Raw genomic sequence first — 8955 nt, 5'->3', positions numbered from 1 at the left:
GGGTATTTCCCCAAAGAATTAAAAGAATCATACCACAATGATATATGCACACCCATTTTATAGAGGCATAGTTTGTAATAGCTAAACCTTGGAAACAGCCCAATTGACCATTAACTGGAGACTGGATAAAGATGTGGGGTTTTTAAAACATAAAATGGAGTACTTCTCAGCCATAAAGAAGGGGAAACTAGAGAAATTTATACCAAGTTTTAGTTTTACAAATTGTGTTGTTATGAACATGGGTGCACATATATCAGTCTATGATTTTGTTTTTGAATTAAGTGTGTTTCTTTTATACAGCATATTGTTGGATCTTGCTTCTTGACCCATTCTGCCAGTGTATTTCTTTTGATTGGTGAATTGAGATCATTAACATTGATGGTTATAACAGATATGTTTTGACTTATCCTTGTCATGACTTTTTCTCTTTGTTGGATTCTTCCCCTTTACATTTAATTTCTTGTCATGCCCAATGGATTAATTCTGCTGGGCTTGCTGGGGTTGTGATCCTTGTTGTCTTTTCCTAGGATATTGTCTAAAATTTTTTGGAGTGCTGGTTTGGTATTCAGGAAGTTTCTAAGGTGCTCTTTGTCATGAAACTATCTTATTTCACCATCAAATTTGAAAGATAGTTTTGCAGGGTGTGTCAATCTGGGTTGGAGGTTGTTTTCCTTTAGGACTTGAAATATGTCTCTCCAAGCTCTTCTTACCTTGAGAGTTTGCATTGAGAAGTCTGCTGTGATTCTGATGGGCTTTCCTTTGTATGTGATTTGTTTCTATTCTCTAACTGCATGTAGAATTTTGTTCTTCTGCTGGGTTTCTGGAATTATATGCCTATGTGTAGACTTTTTTTGATCAAGTCTATTTGGAGTCCTATATGCCTCACTTATCTGTATGTCAAGTTCTTTCCCCCTGCTTGGGAAGCTTTCCGCCATCATTTATGTGAACAGTTTTTTTAATGTCATTTGCACTCTTTCCTGTTTCTTCATTGACTCTGATCAGTCTTATGTAATTCTTCTTTGCATTATCTAGCAGCCACTGGATTGATTTCTCATGGTCCCTTACTATTTCTAAGAAATTTTTCTTTTCTTGGTCACTAATTGCAATGTTATCTTCTATATCTGAAATTGTGTCCTCACATTGGCTCATTCTGCTACATAAACTTTCAATGGAATTTTTAATCTCCTGGAAATCTGTTTGCATATCTTTTATGGATTCCATTTGTTTCTGATGTTGGGATTCCATCATATTCCTCAGCTCCTCTATTTTTTTACCTGGGTCCTCTCTAGATTTATTAACCATGTCTTGCACTATGGGCACAATCTCTGCTGCTATCTGAGAAATTATTTCTGTTTTCACTTTTTCCAGATCCTGTTTTGTTGCCTGTTCAGGGAGTCCAAGTGGTTGAGAATCAGATTGTTCCATCTTGTTTCCCTTTCAAGTTGTTGTAGGTGATCTGGAAGTCTGGTTTTGAGACTTGTTCATATGTCTTCTTATTTCAATGTGGGGGGGGTGTGCTGATGGGGCCTGCGCTGTTCACCTCCTTGCCCCTGGGGGCAGTTGTATAGTGGCCCATAAGGCTCACCTCCTCTGTGTTTGGTGCAGCTCTTGAGGTGATACACTTAAGTGAAATAAATATGACACACATGTGTAAATACCAAATAGTTTCACTGGTGTGAGAAACTTAAAGTGTAAATAAGGATTAAAAGGTATAATTAAAAATGAGAAATAGGAAAAAAAAGTCCAAAGGGGAAGGGGAGGTGGGAGGACTAGGGGGAAGGAAAGAAGGGAAAGAAAAAAATGTGAGGGGTGGGAAGTGGCGGGAATGGCAGCTGGGTGCACCACGCGGCTGCTGAAGTGGGAAGAAGGCTGGACCCCCAGGTGAGTTCTTGAGAATCAGAAGCTGTTCTTTGTGGATGAGCAAGTGGGAAATGTGCCACACTAGCTGACCTCTCCGACAGAGCTGCTTCTTCCATCCTCATGAAGATGGATGTAAACCTTAAGAATTCTATGAAGGACCAGAGGCCATTTCTGTGCAGTAGAGATTTTTGAGTACTTTGCTGAACTGTCAGTTCCAGATCCTGTCATCAAATCCTGTATTGGTCTTTCAAGTGGTAACAGATGCATATTATTTATTTTGTTTCAAAAAATAAGTGTAACTAGCATTGCATTAAGAGTTGAAACTTGGCTTTTAGCTACATGTCATGTTAAAGTACCTCAAATGTGGCTGGAAGCTTGCATTAACTGGATCCTAGAAGAAAATAATAATGTTAATTTGAGTCAGGCACAAATGAATAAACAAGTATTTGAGCAATGGTTACTTTCTGATCTGAGAGATTTGGAACATCCTCTTTTACCTGATGACATTTTAGAAATTCCAAAAGGAGAGCTGAATCGATTTTATGCTCTACAGATTCATTCCTTGGTTGATGTAAGTCAACCTCCATATTCTCAGATACAACAGTTGAGAGGAAAGAATACTACAAATGATCTAGTTACAACTGAAACACAAGTTACCCCCAAACCTTGGGAACCAAAGCCTTCATCAATATTGATGCTACAGCTAACTGATGGAGTTGTACAAATGCAAGGAATGGAATATCAGTGTATTCCAGCTCGTCATAGTGATCTTCCTCCAGGCACAAAAATTTTGGTTTATGGAAACATTTCATTCTGTCTTGGTGTTCTTTTATTGAAACCAGAAAATGTGAAAGAGTTAGGAGGCGAAGTAGATGCTCTTTTAGAAGAATATGCACAAGAAAAAGTACTTGCAAGATTAATTGAGGAATCTGATCCTATAGCTTCAATCATACCAAATAAGTCTAACCAAAACATCTCCAAAGTTATAGATGTTCTAGATACTGTGTTAGGACCTTCTGATGAAGAACTCTTGGCAAGTCTTGATGAAAATGATGAGCTTGCAGCAAATAATGACACCTTGGAAAGATGTATCAACACAGGTAGTGCCTTGAACACTGTTCCTATGAGACAGTCAGATTTTGAGCCAGGATTCAGTTCCCTAAGACCAAAGGAGAAACCACCAAATCAATTTCTACATTTCACTGATGGAGAATTGGATGACTTTTCATTGGAGGAAGTCTTGCTTTTGGAAGAAACTGTCCAAAAAGAACAGATGAAAACTAAAGAATCACAGCCATTGACTTTGAACAAAAACACAGATAAAAGTATGGAGAGGTTTTTCACAAAAACCTAATACTCTGAATGACTTTTCTTTGATTTGCAAACAAGGAAATAGTAATTGGAATGAAAAAAACTTACCTGAACAGATGACTCATGAAGACAGGTCTTTCTCTTGTTCATTTGCTAGAGACCAGAATAGTAGTGTTTTTTCAGGTCATTGTAATGTACCATTAGAGCATAATTTTACAAATAAAGATAAGAATTCAGAGGCAGATAATTAAGTAAAACAAACCATCAGCAGTTTAGATGGACATTTCTTAAATGATAAAATATTAAATAGTGAGCCAGTCAAGGGTTAACAAGTTTCTAATGAACATGGTCACCACTTACAGGTGTGTTCTTTAAGACCAAAGAGTAACATTGATCTTTCTGTTGGCACAAATTTGTATTCTCCACCCTTCACCTGTCTCTCTGTTTTAATGGCCAGTAAACCAAAGGAAGTTACAACAGTGAAAGTCAAAGCATTTATTGTAACTTTAACTGAAAACCTTTCAAGTTCTGGTGGTATTTAGAGTATAACTGCAAAGATTTCTGATGGCACTGGATATCTAGATGTAGACTTTGTAGATGAAATACTTACCAGTTTAATAGGGCTTTCAGTACTAGAAATGAAACAGTTAAAATGGATCCTCCCAAATATCAAAAGTTCCTAGAAGGTTTGCGAAAATGTCAGAGAGATCTAATAGATTTGTGCTGTTTAATGATTTTTTCATTTAATCCTTCCTTGTGTAAAGCAATGGTACTTGCATTACAAGATGTTAATATGGAACACCTTGAGAACCTAAGGAAGTGGTTGAATAAATAACATTAAATAGTATTAGAGAACAATTTAAAAGAAGGAAGTATTTAAATTTGTTCACAATTTTATTTTGAAACTTTTTTTGGAATTTCAGATTTCAGAAAATGTGTTCTTTTTAGTTTATTAATCTTCAAGGATTATTTGTGTGGCTTTTAATTTTTGGAAACTTATGGGGTAGTATGACTAAGAAGTATGATGTTGAGTCATCCAAGTCATTTCCTTCCTACTATAATTTGTATAAACTTATTATATATTCTAGAAGAGTTCTGAAATTGAGGCATGATCATATACAAGCACATGGAAGTACTATGTTTGAAAATGAAAACATTACTGATGAAAACGGGAAAATGTTTGTTATAACAGAAAATTGTTTTTAATTAAAAACTGGGGTTCACAAATGTAAAAAAAAATGTGACAAAAAGAAAAAAATAGGAGCAATGTCTTTGTTAATAGAGACGGGTCGGGCTGGGGATTTAGCGCAGTGGTTCCACTGCCTGCCTTGCAAGTACAAGGTCCCTTGTTCAATCCTCGGTACCAAAAAAATAGGGAGGGGTGGAGGGGTTGAAGGGAGGGCAGGGGACTAGGGAAAAAAAATAAGAACCAAGATACATTATGTAAAGCTACAAGTTCACAATGATAAATGTAAATGTATTATATATCTAAAATGTACCAATAAAAGAATTTATGAAAGTTAAATAAAACCTATCTTTTCATTATTTTTCTAGTGCACACTCACTTTCATGAAAAAGATGAAGATAAGATCTAATGATAATTACTTAAGCCATGATAGCACTTGTTGGAATAATTTTCTAAATTCATATATAACGAGTAGTTGTATTTTTTAATATAAAAATTAAACTGACATTAAATGACAACCTTGGTTACAGAACATGATCCAAGGTTGATTATAGAGAAGTATATTGGTCAAATTGGGTGATAAAAACAGATATTAAGAGGTAATTGAATATAATATGAATAAAAATAATATAGTGTGTAATTGTACCTAAAGAAATAACAGCAGAGTTAACTATTTGTAAATTTCAACCAATTTTACTAAAATTTTTATTTGTAACTCAGGAAAAAATGTGTTTATTTTAGCTAGACTTTGTATTTTACATTATATTTAAAGAGAGGTCTCCTCAGGTCAGTAAGGCAAAATAAAGACTTTTAACTGCTAAATACGAAAAGTAATGAAGTGAGAGTTAATGGCAAAATAGCTAACATCCCTTTGAGGAGCTTCTAGTTCTGTTTTCCCAACAGAGTAATATTAAATGTCATGTAATAGTTTTGCCCTCACTCTCTAACATATGTGATTATGTGATAATGACATATTTCTATGTCTGGGGTAGCTGACCTGCTTTTGGATGCAATCCAAGACAGCTTCAGGGTATTCTAAATTTTGTATATAGCTTTTAGCAAGGCATTTAAAGATTGATATCAATAGTATTTTGTCAGAAGGACTTGAAACTCTCTACTACTCAGAATCATCATTTTCTCACAAAGGGTGTTGGTAAATTCACCAAGGACAGATATTGTACATTTTTCCTAGATGAGAACCATTCTAGAAGAGGATCTAAAGCCTTTCTCTCTTCTTTCCTCAGTCAACCTACAAACTAATGATAAAAGAAAAAATAATAGGCACAGGCATCACTGATTTGGGTAGGCTTTGAAGATTAGGAATTTGGAGATTTAGAATTAGGAGACCAAGGAGAGCAACCTAGGGCTTCTCTTTCTGCAATTTCTTGGTGTCTCAAGAGAAGAATGAGTTATAGTGTCAGCCTATAGCATGTCTCTGAAGTCAGCTTTTAGAATGGAATAGGATTTTCAACTGGGATGGTGGCCCATGCAAACTGGGGACTTAGAATGCATATAGAGTGGTTGATCTGAATTTTTAAAACAATTGCTGTATTTGATTTATTTATACAGGGTAGAAAGAAAAGTTATAAATTCAAGTGCATGACCAAGAGTGACTTCTATATTACACTCACTTAAAAACTTTTTTTTTATTTAATCCACATTTTAAGAATAAATTGGAATTAGATACGTCAATTGCCTAGAATAAGACTTAGAACATAGTAATAACACAATAAATATTTGTTATACTAATCAATAAGTTAAAAATCCCTGGTATCACATGATCTTATGTTTCATATAATTAATAAAATTGCTTATGAGTCCCCAGGGTTTAAAATCTGATCAAGAAGTTTTTATATCACACACTACTTTTACATCTTATTGGTTTGAGATCTAAAGACTAATTTTTATGGAAAGGTTTCTTCTAAAATATTCCAACATTTTTGATGTAATTTTCTGTACATCAATCAGCGTATCACTGGATAATTCATGAGGAGTGTAGTAACAGTGTAGTAAGGGAAGGTGCAAACTAAATGTTTCCAAGGGATCTCATTTTTTTTATATTCTTTAAAAATCATCTGTATGCTAAATTCCTTGCCATCATCTACTCTATAAATTTGAGTTGCAAATGACTCTCAGTAACTAAAAATTTTTAAGTTCTGGCATTTTTATATTTCAAAGTATGGTAGATACATGCTTGCTGAAACTTATATTTCATCTTTACTTATTTGAGCCAGCTGGTCCAACACAATTTTTTGAACACTTTAAAATACTAGGCTTAATAAATTCTTTAACTACATTTTCTCATTTCATTAAATTACACTTGGAAGTGCTTGCTGATTAGCCACTTCACAGAGAAAGTGAAGTTAAAGTTATTAAAATATCTTCAATGCCTTGGAGGAAGTATGTTATTTAGAGAAATAACAAAAAACTGAATTGCTTGTAATTTTACTCATTGAATGTTGTCCCTCTTCTTAGTCCCCTCCTTCTAACAGTACTGGAAGTACAAAGAATTTGGGTACTTGGAAGATTTTGTTTCTTATCCCTGTTTATTTTTGGAAATGCTAAGAATCCACATGTAAATGTAATTTTAAATGTTCTTCAAATCTGTACTTGTTAATTTTAAAATATAGTATTTCCCTATTCTTTGGGATGTCTAGAGAAAAGAGGTTTCATATTCATCTCAATATGTATTATCAATTTTCAAAAAACTGGAACAGAAAAAAAGTAAACTTTAGACTTCACATAATCCATTTCTTTATAACAGTCTTCAAAACATTTAAAACTAAAATGCCACAGGGTCAATATTACAGATATAATTTATATCTAACACTTTCTTACTGTTGCTTTTTAGGGGTGGCAAACAGTATACTCAGTTAATCAACTACAGTGTCCTTTCTTTCTACAGTTTCTAAAGCAGTAACATCAATGTTGTCAGGGAACCTGAGGCTTTTCCCCAGACCACCTGAATTAGAAATTCTGAGGGTGGGGTCTAGAATCTGTGTATCAAGCCCTCCACATGATTCTGATGAGCTAAATTTGAGAACAACTGATTTACAGATTCCCTGTGGAGCAAAAGAAGTATGAATTTATGACTGTGATCCTTCAGGTTATTGAGTACAGGATAACAATTCCAGGAACTGTGCAGCCCCTTTAAAGTATAGAGATTCTTTCTCCACTAAGGTCAGTCGATTGTTCCAAAGCTTGAAAGACCTTGCAAGAAACGTAGATGTAGGCCTAGATTAAAATTTTTATGGACACATCACCACCAAACAATCCTTTGACCTCAGCGTGGCTTTAGTTTCAAGGTAACCTCAAATGAGTAGAAGCAATTTCAGGGTGTTTGTGGTTACAGATTACCTATATTGCTAGGAGTTTTATTTGAATTTCTACTATCCCTTTGGAATGAAATAGTAAGGGAAGATATCACTAAGGATTTAACATTAGGGCCCATGACTCAAGATTATAAAGAGAATTGAATGTAAATTTACCAGATAAGCATGCTTGTTAAATTTTAGATTTCAAATAAACAATACATGATCCTTTTTAGTATGAATATGTCCCATGAAATATTTATAACATATTCATACTAAAAGCAATATTTACTATCTTTATGAAATTCCAATTTATCATACTACCTGGTATTTTTATTTGATAAATCAGACTGCCTTAAACAACTGACTTCTATGACTAGTTATCCAATTCAACAAATTTTTGGTTGTGCCATATTTATTGTATTTAATCAAACTATATATTTGCTGCAGTGTTGATATATTAACATAGTTTTTTTGCTTTTTACATATAAATAGCATCGATATATAACATTTTTAAAAATCTACCCTTGATAGGGAAGGACAAAGTGTATGTAGTAAACAGGCACATGTATTTTGTGTGAATTGTGTTCATTTTGAAAAGTATATTGTATATTACATGGTTTGATTAGATATAAGACAATATAAATTTATCTTCCTAATTGATAAGAAAAATATTTACTGAAAGTAGTAAATTAATTATTTTTAACAAAAAATGTTTTAGGATGAGGACCCCCGGGCACGCTCACCAGCTGCCTGCAGAGCCACGTGGGCAGAGCGCCCTGGACTGAATGAGCCCAGCTCTGTCTGGGTGGCCATGCCCACTTGCGACCAGGAGCCAGTAAGGACCCCCCAGGCATGATCACCAGCCACCTGTGGAACCACGCGGGCGCCTGCAACAACAGAGCCCCCTCATGCCCCAGGCCTCTGGACTCCTGGCTGTGTAGCTACCTGGTTCCACACTACAAAGGCACAGGGGGACATAAAGGTCATTGTCCTGAGCTGCAGATGTGAACAAGAGAGAGAGGGCCTCTCTCAGGCTCCCTGATGAAAACTGAAGCCCACTGGAAAAGTGAAGAGAATCTCTGCAATAAAGGCACACCAGACCACCCTACTTGGTAAGTTGGAGGGATCATTACCTCCCGTCCGAACCTGGACTATCTTCAGAGGAAAGGCAGCTGGAACCTGCAATAGAACCCTGCACAGTTCAACCCTACAGGAGGACAGGGAGCTCAACTTGGGACTTGCTGCCAGAAATCTGCCAGAATCTCATGGGTCTGTGGCTGGCTT

At 35.3% G+C, this 8955-nt stretch overlaps 1 pseudogene; it reads left to right on the top strand.

The window, feature by feature from the left end:
- Nucleotides 1-1825: 1825 nt before the first annotated feature.
- On the top strand, nt 1826-4006 carry LOC101711252 (recQ-mediated genome instability protein 1-like; annotated as a pseudogene).
- The last annotated feature ends 4949 nt before the right edge of the window (nt 4007-8955 follow it).

The sequence above is a fragment of the Heterocephalus glaber genome, unplaced genomic scaffold (assembly GCF_053883595.1).
Source record: "Heterocephalus glaber isolate CG9 unplaced genomic scaffold, H.glaber_assembly_v1.0 deba00001442, whole genome shotgun sequence".
NCBI lineage: Eukaryota > Metazoa > Chordata > Mammalia > Rodentia > Bathyergidae > Heterocephalus > Heterocephalus glaber.
This window is presented reverse-complemented; position numbering and strand designations above follow the sequence as displayed.